This window comes from Schistocerca cancellata, chromosome 5, assembly GCF_023864275.1.
Source record: "Schistocerca cancellata isolate TAMUIC-IGC-003103 chromosome 5, iqSchCanc2.1, whole genome shotgun sequence".
NCBI classification, from domain to species: Eukaryota; Metazoa; Arthropoda; class Insecta; order Orthoptera; family Acrididae; genus Schistocerca; species Schistocerca cancellata.
The window spans coordinates 825,904,028-825,921,327 of NC_064630.1; positions in this window are offsets into that span (position 1 = coordinate 825,904,028).

A 17,300-nucleotide genomic window follows, 5' to 3' on the forward strand; every position below is an offset into this window, starting at 1 on the left:
TCAACAATCTTTTTCACAACAGGTATACCTAATGTTATGAGCAAATTTCCATCAGTTTTTTATCTCTCTTTCTTTTTTGAGCATCAGTTAAAAATTACCTGTAGCATGTAACTCTTCATAATTATGTTTAAATTTTATTATTTTTGGTTTAATTTTGCCACTAGGTAGCAATTTGTAATCAAAACTGAAATTATTCATTTATGTAACTAAAAATTGTTATGAGACTATTTTTTTTTAGTGCTCACCCACTTTCACCAACATCCAAACCCATTCCCAATTTTCTCTTTCCACACATTATGCCTCTAACCGTTGTTGCTAATAATTTTTCTCCAAGTGATGCATCTTCAGCAAACATTCTCTATTCTGTAGCTGGCTAAAGTTATTCATCAGCTTGATATTTAGTTTCTAAATCTTTATTATCTCTGTAAGCAATGTCATGTTTGTTGTATGCTTCTTCTAAGAAATTTATGACCATATCACCACGTTCTAGTCATCCATCTAGTTTAGTGAACAGTTTGCAGTATAAAAATCCTGGCAAATGCATCTCTGGCATTGGAAATTATTTAAAATCCAATTTACTCAACCTTTTCCCTGTTTTTCAGGTTTACAAAAAGTGTGTGACAAGCTATTAAAACTCTAGTCATATATTATTTTCATTTTTTATTATTGGTAATGAAGTCACAAAATTCTTTTGTTAACATTTCCATTATTCCTATGTTTTTGTTATGATGATTTTTATTTCCAGCTAATTCATCTTCATGATTTACTGCTTATCTGTCGATTAATTCACACATCAGATATATTTAACTCGTTTAGCTATAACGTGTTTCTTTAGTTAAAAGATTCGCCAGTACATCTGTAGCATTGCATATATTTTCACCAATAGTTAATTTATGAACCATCATATTTAAGATAACCAATAGGTCTCAGTCAAAGAATTTTATCTTCAATGTGACTGATACATTTGAATAATCTTCCACTTAGATTTATTTTCTTTTAGTTTTGTTCTTTATCTTTTTTTGTTCTTTTTCTCTTCTCCATTATTTATTCAATGCATCTTGTATTTCAGATTCACTTAATTTATAAGCATATTTTTATCGGTGGTATGTCATTAAATTCTTCTAAATAATGCTCATAAAGAAACATTTGTTATTCAACTTCTAAATTTTCTTTAATAGCATTCTGAACGTTGTCATGTAATCCTTCTTCACTTCCTTGTGTTGCAAGGCTGATATTCTTTTTTATAGTTTTCATATTCTCTTCTTGGTTGTCTTTTACATTTTGTAAAGTCTTCTTTTAATTCCTTCTTTTTATTTTTGTTTCATCTAGCTTTTTTACTAACATATGAGTCACATTTTGCAAACATTTACTGTAAATAAAGAACATTAATAAATCATCTCTTAATGTATGATGAGTGATGTAAAAATATCTTCAATATGATATCTGCAGTTTTCTTTGTTAGGTTTTCTAGTCATTTCTATGATAAAAATTCGAATTGACCATTATTCCAGCATTTACTGCAATATTCTTTAAAATCATCAAACTTAAAATCACCAGCATCAAACTCGTGGTAAATATGATTTAAATTTGTATCATCTCTACGAAATATATTTAAAAAATTTAGGTTATCTCTCACTAATTGTTGTGGTATTTTTGAGTTTATCTGAGCTAAATAAAAACAATTTATTCCTAAATGTCAGGCTGTAGTATAATAGTCACTAATAACATCCTGATTTTTGAGAATGAAATCATCGAATACTACAAACATATTACCTTGTCATTCATCTAATAGTATAATTTCTTCATTATTCTCAATAGAAGTAGTAATGTTGTCACTATTTCTATCTTCCATTTTTACACATTTTTATAAATTCTTGATATTTCGGCTCATCTAAACAGTTGGTTGGAGTAAACCTAAAAATGACTGATTTTATTCCATTTCAGCCACCACAAAGCGAGAATATAAGTATCAATCATTAATGCTGCTTCGTCACATCACCTTGAAATTATTAAAGCACATTGAACAGAATTAGGTAAGAGGTTGCCATGATTATTTTTCGATTTCTTATTTGGTATTTCATTTTTGATTACCAATCTGTTTTCATTTCATTAATTATATTTTAATGGGTAGTAAATGAGTTATCTGCCTCAGTTTAGTGGTAAGTCATTCGTTCTCAGAAAAAGATTGTCTGTATATGTATGACCTAGCTGTGGTAATGTTGCACTATGTGGTTTTTATACAATATTTTCCATTAATAATATTATATAAAAATGTATTGTGATAGAGAGACAGTAATAATTCATATTGGTCAATATAATTTGAAAAACTTAGAAAAATTTATTCATCAAAAAAAAAAAAAAAAAAAATTTCACATTGAGGTAGATGAAATTTTAAATAAATTTATTAGTGAAAGCAACATTACATTTACATGGATATAAATGATAGTATGGGATGTGTGCTTGGACATAGTTGCAAACTATTCTTGCTAATGAAAAGACTGTTGCTAATGATGTTCCTAAAATAACTGCATTTGAATTACTCAACATAAACATTTAATTTGAATGAGGTTCTGTTGACTGAGGTCCAAGCTGACTGACTGACATCTGCGATCTGTTTCTTTCGACCGCTACCTACTGTTGTCGCCACCTATCGTCAAACAGCAGAAGCAAAGTTGTACACCTTGTAACTGAAACTTGACTCAGAATCTTGTGACATGTTAGTTAATTTACTTCCATCAAAAATGCATTTGAAATTATTCAACTTTTTAAAAAGAAAATATTGATGAGTATAATTCACATTTTAAATAGCTGTGCCAGCCATTTTATAAACAAAATAAAATTATTTACAATTTAATTGATAATACTCAGGTTACTTACTTTATTTAACAGTTTTTATAATTTTTAAAAGAATCCTACCTACCCACCAGTAAATAAGATCGAACCTAGATCAGCCGCATGAGTGTCTACTACACTACTGATGGAACTACTTCATTTTTGTGCTGCTTTGCTGCTTATGATCCATATATGAGGTGTGAATGAGCTACGTTTAAAATTTTAGAGCCCTTTTTTCGGAATTTTCTGCGTTGTGCGCTGTAACACTTTTATGATTGGGCATCCTTGAGGTAGATAGTAACCCACAAAGTCTCATCCTGAACTGAATCTCAGATCTTGGAAGGTCCCCTTGTCAGTAGCCAAACTGAAATTTTACACATAATTGTTTTTTGAGACAATACTAGTGATTTCCGAACGTTTGTCTTGCTATCTGTGCAATAACGCTTCAACAGCATCATTTCCTTAGTCATCGGTATGTGATGCCCTTAATTCATGTCAGATACATGTGAATTACAGTGTGGCGCCTATATAGTCAAATAATTAATACTCAGTATCCTTTATAACAAGGGAAACAGGATTGCAACGAACTTATTACTTAACTCACTGTAACATATAAAACAAGTGTAGTGACTGTCATTTCAGTTGCATAGCAGATGGTAATACGAGGGTTGGAACTTTAACAGTGGCAACTATTTATTTATAGCTTGTACAAATAGATACGTGTTTCAAAGTTTTACTGACCTTCAGAGTAGTCACCAGCATTACGTATAACCCGTTGCCAGCAATGCGGAAGTCGTAGTATACTCTTAGCAGTGCCAGTTGTGTTCACAGTTTGAGTGGCTCGGTCTATCGCCTGACGTATTTGTAGCAGTTCAGAAGCAAATGCCGTGAAGCGTTTCCTTCAGTTTAGAAACCAAGTTGAACTAACGAGGGCTTAAGTCAGGGGAGTGCAGTAGGTGGTATAGCACTTAGCAGCCCCATCAGTCAAACAAATCAGTAACAGCTTGCACTGTCCATGCTTAAGCATTGTCCTGCAGGTCCTGCAGAAAGTGTCATCACTTCTGTCTCTATGCTGTTCATTTTTGGAACACAACCTACGACTTAAGCCCTCGTAAGTTCAACTCGATTTCTAAACTGAAGGAAACAGTTCATGGCATTCGCATCAGAACTGCTACAAATTCGTTGGGCAATAGACAGCGCCACTCGAACTGTCAACGCATCTGGCATTGCTAAGAGTATCCTACGACTTCCACATCGCTGGCAACGGGCTATACACAGTGCTGTTGACTTCTTTGAAGGTAAGTAAAACTTGAAACACGTATCTGTATATGAATAGTTGCCACTATTAAAGTTCCAACCCTCGTATTTGATAAGTAAGTGTCAGCAGTAATTACCACAAGAATGAACGCTGCGTCTGCTTGGTGCTCTTGAGACAGGTGCTTCGTGTATTACTGAAAAAGTATATGTCTGTGCCTACAGTCGCAAATTATTTAAATTCCGATTGTAGATTTTTTTTCCAGTACTGCATAGTCACTGTTCCACCACCAATATGCTGCGAATATGCTTCGTGTATTAGAATGAGCAGAGTGGCGGAGGTTTTCTTTAAAAAGTTAGCAATTTTTTGTCCCATACTCTGCTTGTGCTTGAGGAAAAGGTGAGGCGGTGAAGCAGGGCAGTAGTTTCTAATCGCGAGGCAGTGTTTAATGTAGGCTTGCTTGCAGAGCAGGATGATATATGGAGAGCTTAATCAGAGTCGTTGTCCACAAGAGGCTCAGTCACCCCCACCTTATCATTACTAAGGTAATTAGCGATAGAGTTAATACGTCATCACTGACGTCATTCAGACCACGTGGACAGCCTAACACCACCACATTCACTGAGCACCCATACCATTCTGAACATACACTTGTTACTATCATCTGCTCACAGCGATTGCAATTTAATTGGTACTGATGCTTTTACAAGAAAGGTGAAAAGTGCCGTATGAACTAGAATATCTACTTGGAATACTCCTAACACCGAGGTCCAAAATAACAACAAGATGTTAAGAGAACGGAGCGAAGGCCAAGGCCTCTATTTATTTTCTCAAGCTCTTACAGTTAAATCATAATTAATTCCTAATAGATGTGTAGTAATGGGCCCTTTCGGCTATCAAAACATTCGTATTGGTATTATCGAAGTTTAATTGCTTCGACATTCGATTACCAAAAGTAATACTCAATTTTGGGTTGAATGTGATTCTGAACGCGATGTTAATTTGACTTTCAGTCCATCTGGTGACGACTTACGGAATGATGTCTGAACATATTCTGCTGTTGTCCCCAGTATAGTTATTGCATTTTGTTCTAGTCCCGATGTCATGAAATTAATTTCCTCTGTCGCCCTCATAGCTTCTAGTCTCATAATTTGCCGCTAAATACATTCATGAGAAGGGGGACGAATGAGTTTCCATCTTCTTTTATTTTATTCATTTGCCTTCTTTGTTCTTTGTCGCGTATTCAGATATTTTACAGTTTTCACCTACATTTTTCTGTTCTTTGTCCTCTGCAAATAAATTACTGTTGCTTCAAGCCGAATCTCAGCTTGAATCCTCAGGATTCATAGAGATGTAAATCGCGTACAGTAGATTTTGCATTGGAGCTGCGTTTTTCCTCTGATACGTTGAATTGTTGCAATGTCTCAACCATAAATGCTTGTTTTGTTATTACTATTTTTCTATTCACCTGTGTTAGGCATCTGATATAACTTCTGGACTACTTGCGCGATGGTTGAACATTTCGGTTTGATTAAGTTTAGTAGCTAGTGTTCACATCTATGTTGACCTCTTCAGTCTTTTTTCTGAATTCTCAACAACTATTACGTCATATTCCTCAAATTTTCCTGTCCAGCCCGCCTGCTTAACTGAGTGGTAACGTGTTTGCCTCCCATGCAGCGGGTGCGAGTTCGATTCCCGGCCGTATTTGCGATTTTCTCCGCTCGTGGCCTCGTGTTGAGTTGTCCTTATCACCACCGAGACGCAAGCTGCCCAATGTGGCGTCACCTGAAATGAAACTTGCTACCCGCCGACCGAATTTCGCCGGTTGGGTCCTCCGGCCATTTCATTTCATATTTCTTGTACAGCTGGTGCTTGTTACTCCACCGAGGGAGTGTTATTGCACAGCTCTGTCGCAACGCAGAAGTTAAAATTGTAGGATTTTTTATACATCTCATTTCGATACCACATCATTCGTATCTGATTCAACCGATTGGTCCTAAGGCGCCTCTCAATAGGCTACGACTCTCATCATATGTTGGGATTCGGTAAACCGCGTCCCTCATCGGCTGTTTGGCCTAGATCTCTCAGCTACGGCAGGAGTTGAATTCTTAAATGCTGTAGAAAATACCAACACACAGTGCTAGTTGCTTTTTTTAAAAAAAAATACACGGGAATGAAATGAACCTTATTTACAGGACCGCAGTTCCATCCATCAAAGCGGCGCTATTCAGGACTGATTTCAGGGCCAACACAGGACAAAGCTAACTGCGTTCATTCCACGATCGCCGGACGTCAACCCGATAGAGAGTATGTGAGTGGAGCTGTCGACGTCATTGCCATGTGGATCTACAAAAGAAGGAAACCACTGCCGCTAACATTTGGCCAACTAGCGTGTGCATGACCGGAAGAGTCTGCACCACATGAGGAATCTGTGATGCTATGTAGGTGTTGACATAGCGTGTTCAATGCAGAAGGTAAAGGCCGTGGAGGAGATGTTTAACAAGTCAAAACCCGATCTGATGCAGCAGCCATCTGCAGTTGATGGCCACAGAGCGCCGCAGGTCAATCATAAAAGCGACGTGAAGGCAGATTAAGGTATCGCTCACAGTCAGCGAGTCAATGCTCCACTGAGGCAGGCCTATACCGATACACATAGCTCGCAATTTACGTACATTAAGAGATTCGCGCGACGCTTTTCCATGGATCGCCACCTACGCAATTGCCACCCAGGTATTTTCAGTACTTCCAAGGCAGAGGACCAAATCGTCTGGAAAGGCGATGCAGAAAAATCGATGTCCACCTTGGGACATCCCCTTCAGTCGTTGTAGTAGTCCACATAGCAATGGTTCTAGAGCGAAAGTGTATAGCACTGCACAACACATGATAAGATCAGTTGTGTGAGCCTGCTATTATGCAGGACCTAGGATGTTCCACTGTCCAGGAAACGTGTCACTTCAACAGTGGTTTCTGTGTATCCCATGTGACGGATATGGTTCTGAGGAGGCCTACGCTGCAGGAAAATGTTGAGCTCAAATGAGTGCATTCATACCCCATAGCGGCAGAGCGCTGTCCAAATGTTGCATGCTCCGCCTAGTGACACCTGGTCGTAGGACATGACAGAACGAGCCGTTCTCTTAAGTTACATTGCCAAAAAGCGTGTAAAGAACTTCATGTCACTATTTAGCACGGTGAAGAGGAGACAGTCTCTGAAAGTATGGACACTCTTGTGGTTCGTGAATGGGACAATGGGGCCCTCTACAAAGGCAACGGGGACCCTCACCATGGTGGACATCAACTCAGTCCATTTGGATGCTAAGAGATGTCGGAGAGCTTGATAAAATTTGGGGGGATGCCGTTAGATGACATGTTAGCAGCTCCCACTAGGATAGGATCAAGGACTTCGTCTTCCCTTGCTGATGCCTCTATTATTAACCGCTTCCTCTGGTATCATGATGAACACGCGTCAAGAGACTTAGTCAATGATAGCTCGTAAATGGGGAGCACAGTGGCCGTGAAGGGCGAGTCCAAAGCCACATTAGGTGTCATATTAGCTGCCTTCGTCATTAGTGAAGCTTCGAATCAGGGGATGGCGCCGTTGCCGCCTCTTGCTAGGTGGTGGTACATCAATGGAGCTTCCAAACGCATATGATCACAAGAGTGCCTCACACTAGCAGCCCTTCAAGGTGGCGGCGAGTGAGGGCTGCAGCCTGTGTTTTGGCACAGTTCACTATTGTACATCGTTCAGGTGAAAAAGCATCATAGAGCAATCCCTCATCACTCGATAGAAAAAGTTCAGGGATTGCCTCCTCCAAGCTGTCATAGGTCATCAAGAACAAATAGAGTGCAGCTTTTGTGCATGACAGCCACCATTACAACGTAGACAATTAAGAGCCAAGGCATTGGTAACATGAATGCCAAGTCACATCGATAAGTTGCAAATAGTCAGGAGACGCCAGTAGGTCCACATTCAGCTTCCAAACACCCCTCCATTCCAAACCATCTGTTGGTCGAGTGTGACAGTGCAGGAAAATGGCGCATGATCGGAAAAACCGACAAACTGCTGTGGGCCGGCCGTGGGGATCCAACGGACGTCCAGGACGTCCGAGTCCTCAGATCGGTCCTCACCAGTGGTCAACCCAGTCACTGCTGGCACTGAGGCTGACCCTTCACCTGTGGTCGAGTAGGAGGTCGCCCCGGGGCGAAGCAGGTGGTGCAAGACTTCCCAGGCAGCTTCATGTAAGGCCTTCCCGGTTTGTCTCACAAACAGGTTCCAGGTGCTGTCTGTGGCTGACACTGTCGCTGAGCCAGATGCTGTCGCCTGTCCTGTTTCAGAGGAAACCACTCAGCCTGCAATATCCGGGCAAGGCAGAGGGTGGGATTATTGGTATTTGGGAGCTCCAACGTTAGGCGCGTTATGGGGCCCCTTAGGGACTTGGCCGACAATGAGGGTAAGAAATCGAAGTTGCACTACGTGCGCATACTGGGTGGAGTCATTCCAGATGTGGGAAGGGTCCTCCTGGATGCCATGAAAAGCACTGGGTGCAGCCAAACTGCAGGTGGTGGCTCCCGTCGGTAGCATGATGTGTGTTACTTTGGATCAGAAGAGATTCTCTCTGGTTTCGGGCGGCTAACAGAAGTGGTAAAGGGATTAGAGAACACAGGGTAAAGGGATTAGAGAACACATGGTTGTCGTAGCGAGATTGAATATTGTAGTCCCCAAACCCCCGAAAAACAAGCGAAAAATATACCTACACAAAAAAAAAGATAAAAATTCACTTGACGCCTTCCTGAGGGACAATCTCCACTCATTCCAAATTAATAATGTAAGTGTAGACCAGATGTGGCTTAAATTCAAAGAAATGGTATCGGCAGCAGTTGAGAGTTTGATACCAAATAAAATTAACAAACGACGGAGCAGATCCTCCTTGGTACACAAAACGTGTTAGAACACTGTTGCAGAAACAACGAAATAAACTTGCCAAATTTAAACAGACGCAAAATCCCGAAGATTGGCGATCTTTTACAGAAGCTCGAAATTTAGCGCGGACTTCAATTCGAGATGCCTATAACAGTTTCCACAATGAAACGTTGTCTCGAAACCTGGCAGAAAATCCCAAGAGATTCTGGTCGTATGTGAAGTATGTTAGCGGCAAGAAACAATCAATGCCTTCTCTGCGTGATAGCAGTGGAGATATTATCGAAGACAGTGCTGCCAAAGCAGAGTTACTAAACACGGTCTTCCGAAATGCCTTCACAAAAAAAGACGAAGTAAATATTCCAGAATTCGAATCAAGAACAGCTGCCAATATGAGTAACGTAGAAGTAAATATCCTCGGAGTAGTGAAGCAACTTAAATCACTTAATAAAAGCAATTCCTCTGGTCCAGACTGTATACCAATTAGGTTCCTTTCGGAGTATGCTGATGCATTAGCTCCATATCTGAATGGTGCGAAAAGTGGCAGTTGACCCTGAATAACGGAAAGTGTGAGGTCATCCACATGAGTGCTAAAAGGAACTCATTAAACTTCGGTTACATGATAAATGAGTCTAATCTAAAAGTCGTAAATTCAACTAAATACCTAGGTATTACAATTACGAACAACTTAAATTGGAAGGAACACCTAGAAAATGTTGTGGGGAAGGCTAACCAAATACTGCGTTGTGTTGGCAGGACACTTAGAAAATGTAACAGACCTACTAAGGAGACTGCCTATACTACGCTTGTCCGTCCTCTTTTAGAATACTGCTGGGCTGTGTGGGATCCTTACCAGATGGGACTGACTTAGTATATCGAAAAAGTTCAAAGAAAGGCAGCTCGTTTCGTATTATCGCGAAATAAGGGAGAGAGTATCACAGAAATGATGCAGGATTTGGGCTGGAAATCGTTAAAAGAAAGGTGTTTTTCGTTGCGATGGAATCATCTCACGAAATTCCAATCACCAACTTTCTCCTCCGAATGCGAAAACATTTTGTTGACACCGACCTACACAGGGAGGAACGATCAGCACGAAAATATAAGGGAAATAAGAGCTCGTACGGAAAGATATCGGTGTTCATTTTTTCCGCGCGTATACGAGATTGGAATAATAGAGAATTGTGAAGGTGGTTCGATGAACCCTCTGCCAGGCACTAAAATGTGATTTTCAGAGTATCCATGTAGATGTAGATGTGGATGTAGAAACTTACTTTCAGCCAGTCAGGTACCTCCCGCTAGTGAGCGTGAGATATAAATGCGATCAAGGCGAGTTGAAGAATGTGTGCTTTAGTGCACGAAATTAGGACAGTCGCCATGAACATGTTCCCACATATCCACAAATTGGAGATGGTCGATTACCGTGGAAAGCTCTGTGCAAGGTGAATGTCACAGCAAATAATCTTTGCGGTGGAGGATGGAATTAAAGCCACCACCCAGCACCAGTGTATCTTGATAACTCAAGAAAAGAGGTAAGACAATAAGGCCACCTCTGTAAAGAGGTAGGGCGTCCCCTTGGCCTTCCGAGATTGATGCGTTTTCCAACGTCCGTTTGCCGTCCCATGCGGCCATCATGAGGAGACAGTCGTCAAGTGCTATACGACTACGTTTCTTGCGCTTCCTTAGTGACTTCTGCTTCTGAACGTTTTGTTCTGTATTGGAATGAGATTGGCCATTAATCGATCCAGTCCCACCTGCGAGAAAAGCAGAGATTGGTACGACACTACAGTCGACGTCCATCGCAACTGTAAGATCGCTTCTCGGGTTTTTACGGGCGTGCATGGGCGTCATTTCCTCCAGAAGTGATGGAGAGGGAATCTGAAGACTCGCTTCCCCGTCAGTGGCTGTCAACTATGGCAGATCAGAAGGAATGTAGGCTGGTACATCCGACACCTTCGCTACAGTGGCGTAGGTGACAAGGAGCACCAACTATGTCACGGATGGTGCGCCATCTCCTACTAGCGTCTGAATCAGGCGTCTGCAGAGGAAAGTCGACCAGACGTGGCCCTCCTGGCCGCAGACTGCACAAGTTCGTGGCTGACTGTCGTAAATTACGATCACCCGCACGGCACCAATCATCGAATAAGAAGGTACAGGATTTGTCAGTTCAAGTTTGATCTGATGCACGCTACTTAAGACCTGACAGGTCCACCGTTTTTCTGCGACGTGACTGATGCCATTTCCGTATGGTCAAAAGGCAGAAACGAACACGTCTTCCAGTACGTCAGAGGGAAGTTCAGAAACATGTAGGAAGCGGAGGCCGATCTCTGAGTGACCAACTGATACAGCTCCAACGTGGCCATCAAGTTGCTGAATTTCAGTTCTTGGGAGAAACGCCACACAACATCAGCCTAAAGTTCTTCAGTCTGCAGTTGAAATACATGATGCTGCTCTTGATGGACAAGTCAGTTCCTACAACACCTTCAGGCAGGGTATGGAGTTCTTCACTTTCGAACTGTTTCACTTACCATGCTCGAGATCATGCGTGTTCCGTATGAAAGGTGATCTGTATAGTCGCATGGTGGTAAGACAGCGCCATTGCAGGTCAGAACATGAAGATAGCGACGTGCACCGCACCGCTCGCTAATGTCTGGACGAAGAAATGCCTCCAGAGCGCTCCTCACAGTGCCTCGTAGGTCCGCTTCGTGTCGCGGCTGTGAGCCGACTTCCACCGGGCCACGAGCAGATACAGTTCTGTAGTGGTTAGTGAAGAACGACAGCACGTCCTCCATACACTTCAGCATCCTGCAGCGTTGACAGGTCGTGTACATGGCCAGACAGAATTGTGTAGGGCAGGCAGTTATATCAGCCACCTTAAGAGACCGACGCCGATTTAGTCTCAGCTGCGGCCAGTCGGCGGCCGTGTTTTATTTCTGAGACTTGTACATCGTCACTCACTCAGTGCTCTAGCCAATATTTGCAAAATGATCAGATTCCGAAACTGTCAGTCAGGGTGAAACGTTCGCTGTACTGGAACACTTAACGCAGGTCTCAACACACCACAGACTGCCCTCTTGCGACGTAAGTGTTTGAACGAGCATCTCGGGCAACCCAAGGCTTCAATCTCTCGATGCCTCTAACTATCTCTTCCAAACTCCAAGGAGACCTTCTTGCATCAGTCTCGGGACTTATATCCATAAAAAAGAGGAATTAAGGCCACAGGCTAAGATAATTTTCAAGAGCAAAATTGTCAGTGTGTCGCAGAATGTGAGAAAGACATTCTTAGCTTTGAAGATTTGATTCGTGATTGGTGGGTCCGTTTCGCAAAAGGTGTACCTCGGGATTCAGCTCCCCAATAGGCACTTTTAAATCTTATGACATTTCATTACAACGAAAATATAGCTGTGGAGTGGAAAAATAATTGTCGACGCGAAATAACAGTTAATTGCAATACATAGTGGACGATCAAAAGGTTTCCATTCCAAGGGCATTAAGTCCAGAATCGGTATGCCAGTCAGACAAAATCGTCGTGAGCATTGAGGCAATGATCCCGCACATGCACCAGGCGGAAGATAACCATTTGGTCAAAGACTGTGTCCTGCTGCATGAAGAAGTCTGTAACTACGTGCTGCATATACTCGTCCGACAGCAATCGTAGACCCTTCAAGGCAATTTTTAAGGAACTGAAGGTGTGATAACTGCACAGGGAGAGATCTGGACTATAGGGCCGGTGCTCGAGTGTCTCCCATTTGAACTGAAGCAACTTGTGCTGGCTTCCTAGATCGACTGGCGTCTTGTCTCGAATGGCGACCAACACAGAACTTGGCTCACCATTCCACACACGTGCTGACCCGAAACTTTTTTTTCCATGATATGCGACCAAACTGCTTAGGTCACCGGTTCCTAAGCTTACACACTAATTAATCTTACTTGAACTAACTTGCGCTATGGACAACACCCACACCCATGCCAGAGGGAGGACTCTAACTTCCGACGCGGGGAGCCGCGCGGACCGTGACAAGACGCCTGAGACCGAGCGGCTATCCCGCGCTGCGAACACATTCTTCAGGCTCTGATGTACGTCTACCAGTGTTTGTTCTTCCACATCCAAGAAAAGACTAACAGCATGTTGGTCCTGTTTGGACGCATTTGGTGATAATGTCGCCATAGTTCTCGTTTCTGCATTCAGCGCACCCCCTACATGTGGTTGCTTATATACCTACATCGGAGTGGCAGTATGTTGCATATGCGCTGCAGCAAGGTCCTCAAACGGAAACTTTTTGATCGCCCTTTATAGTTACTGTGTCGAGAGACAATACTTATTACACTCTGCATTCAATCAGGTCTAGTTTTTATCTGTCTGTGTCTGAAGGCTAATCTCAGGAACAACTGCAGGACTCTCGATACGGTGTTCACTAATATACAGACCGATTCGCGAGTAACGTTTGTGAATATAACATAAATATTTCGTTAAAATTGGCTGAACTAAGATGATGTTTGTCGGTAAATCGTGCCTCCGACAAATTTCCTGTCACCTGCTGCTTATGTCGTTATAAGTTATATTATAATTTGGAGTTAATATTCAGTTAGCTATATTTGTTCTCCAAGCTATAATCATGATTCTACACAGTGGCCTGTGCTAAACAAAGTTACCATTACGCCACACAAGACGTCCTCCTGTAGTTATTAACTTTTAAAAGCCCCAAGCCGGAAGAGAGGGGGGGAAATGGATTTAGGGTGTGTCGTTAATAACGTAAATAAAAAGGCGACAAAATGTTGCAGAATATGTACAATAAATTAAACAAATATAATTTGACTCTTTTTCATCAGAACCAATGTTGATCTGTATATGATGCACACTGGATTGTAACCATCATGAAAACCGAACAGTACAAAAAGATTTTACGTGCAGCCACACGCAGCTCGAAATTAGATTAGAGAAAATACGAAATTTATCGTAGACTAAAAAGTTGTAAAATAAACGTGGATGCGGCACAATCAGTAGAATCTTAAAAAAATAATAATTATATACGCTGGCTATGTCTACAGGAAACAGAGTTCAGCAAACATGGTTGAGCCTGCCTCGTACATACACTATGTGATCAAAAGTATCGGGTCACCACCAAATCATACGTTTTTCTTATTAGGTGCATCGTGTTGCCACCTACCTCCAGGTATTCCATATCAGCGACCTCAGTAGTCATTAGACGTCGTGAGAAAGCAGAATGGGGCGCTCTGCGGAACTCACAGACTTAGAACGTGGTCAGGTCATTGGGTGTCACTTGTGCCATAAGTCTGTACGCGAGATTTCCACACTCCTAGACATCCCTAGGGGCACTATTTCTGATGTGATAGTGAAGTGGAAACTGACTGATTCAGGATGCTGACCTGAATCCTATAGAACACCTTTGGGATGTTTTGGAACGCCGACTTTTTGCCAGGCCTCACCGACCGACATCGATACCGCTCCTCAGTGCAGCACTCCGTGAAGAATGGGCTGCCATTCCCCAAGCAACCTTCCAGCACCAGATTAAACGTATGCGTGCGAGAGTGGAAGCTGTAATCAAGGTTAAGGGTGGGCCACCACCATATTGAATTCCAGCATTACCGATGGAGGGCGCCACGAACTTGTAAGTCATTTTCAGCCATGTGTCCGGATACTTTTGATCACATAGTGTATTATACAAATTTGCGCGTTAGAAGGGACTAAAATACGTAAGGCTCAAACGCAGAGATGGTGTAGGTACACGCTGCTGAACCGAAGTTATTGATCTTAGTAACCATCATTCTATTCATTTTAAGTGGCTGGGAATGTCAACTGTCAACGCTCTCGCGCAGAGAGGAAGAGTTTCTTTGGCCAGCCTATGCGACAGAGGACGGTGTGTTTGAGCGATGAGCAGGGACTTTCATCACGTACCTTATTCAGCTGACTCACAGCCCCGCCTTGAGAGAGTACGTTCAGCTCCTTCTCAAGGTTCTATACGAAGCCGCTGTTCACTCCTGGTTGTAACTAAAACACTTCTTACACAAAATCAAGCGCTCGATGAGAGATGCTAATTCGCGAAGAAATCGAATCAATATCGAAGTAATGCTAGGCAACAGCACAAGCTGCTTCAGGCGATGTTGTATTGTTGAGGGCCTGCTCCGAGGACGATGTTAAGCCTCCGCGGCGTAACTTGAGGTCACTCCTCACAATGTCTTATTGTTCGTACAAATTTTATTTCTACATTCAGAATACTGATGCAAATGGGGAAAACTACACCGATACTACATGAACCTGTGAACAAGCCTGTGCGAAATTTAAACGTTTGTCGGTAAATCTGTATTTTTTCGCTAAGAATTATATAACCAAACATTCGTATCTTTACAAGTAGTAACATTTGTGAGCATCAGAAATAGACAAGCCGATCATTTTATAACAATTATTTGCTATTAATCAGAAGAGTATTAGAAACAGATGGGCCAATAAATTTATAATAGTTATTTGTTGTTGTTCAGTGAGTCTTGTATGGAACAAAATATTAATGGATTACGATCAGCTTCAGCTGTTTGTATATTTGTCTTCGACCACAAAGACATATTGCACGAAAGGTTACTCAGAAGTTATTTCCCAAAGACGAAACCGGGCACACTGAAAGTGTGGCATTGATTTGTATTGACTGCTATGCAGTTGTAAGAGTCCCCTTACTGCTCTCAGTACCCGCTTGCACTAAAGGGCGTCCGCAGGAGAAATTGCCATCTGTCATCTCTGTGTTCGCGGGCATCAGGCCCAGTCGCACGTTGTACGCTGTGCTGGTCGTAAAAATCACACACCAACCTGTGAATTAATAATGTCATTTTGCGTGCAGCAGTCGCCATGAAATTTGACGTAAGCTCTCAAGATAACTTCGGTGCCGTCCGAAGAACGAGGTCCAGTGGCAGAGAGGGTACCTCGCGACGGAAGCAAAAGTAAGCCGATTCGCTGCCAGGTGCAGAGACAAACGCCAGACATCGTGGCTGACACACATTCAAGAGCTCCACACACCGCCGCTGCAGGATGGTTACTTTCGTCAGAGCGGACTGCCGCTCGGTTCCAATCTGCAAGCATCGCCGAAGACGACAGGATAGTCTCACTGGAGGACGTAGCCAGGGGGGGGGGGGGGGGGGGGGGGCGGAGTGTCCGATTCGCTAAAGATGACCTTAAAAAGTCTCATGGAAATTTCCATAAAGAACGATAAACCGTTTTATTCGACAATGATCTCAGAGTTTTCACCAAGCGGAGATATGATCTCGTTACTTATTGATGCTGTATTTTGGCAAACCACTGAGAGGCAGTCATGTTTCAATCTCCCTTCACCCTCCCACGTAATTTTAGGCTCTTCTTCTTTAGATTTGAGCTGAGGAAGTGATCAGGAATGTTCGAGCACTAATTTTTTTCGACACACTTATTATTACCGACAGGACCTTTTGAAGGTTCTCTGTTCGACAATGAAGCTAGAACAATTCCTGGTGGCGAAAGTGCGAAGTATTTGGAATTTATGTAAATACATAAAACTGTGATCAGTCACTTACTTTAATTATTTATTATTCTATGAACCGGGTTCCGAAACTTTTCAGGTTCATCTTTAGGTAGTTTTCTGGAAGTTACATCATTATTTCTAGCATAATGCTGCGTGCTTGCTTTGTGACAAACATGGAACTTGCTTTAATGTATCACCATGAGTATTGTTTATCTCTCGATATGGATGCAAAATTTTAGTTTAGATCTTTACAAAATATAGGCCTATTTCATATCTTTTGTAAAGTCTTTGTAACGAACAACAGTTATAGAGCGCATGCAGTAAGCTGGCAAAATTTCGCTATCACAGTGTAAATGTATACAGATTGTGTAAAAGTGTGTGAAGTGATGTACCAACTGGCCATCAAAATGGAAGCAGACAGTTGAACAGTGACGGATAAAAGCCATCCATACTGTCGTAGTAAGTACAAAACTAAAATTTTGTTGCCATATTAACAATACTCATGGCGCTACATTATTATGCTAGAAATAGTGATGTAACTTTCAGAAAACCATCTGAAGATAACCCGAAAAGGTTCGAAACACGGGTGATGGAATAATAAATAACTATTCAAAAACGTGACTGGTTGCAATTTTATGTACAGTACTTACATTCAGTTAACAGCCACTGGTTCTAAAATATCCGAAATGATAAGCATAATCAGGATATCATATCTTATTTCAAGGTCGTTGTAACGAGCAACAATTGTAGAGCGCATTCTGGATGCTGACAAAATTGCGCTTTCGCAGTGTAAATGTATTTG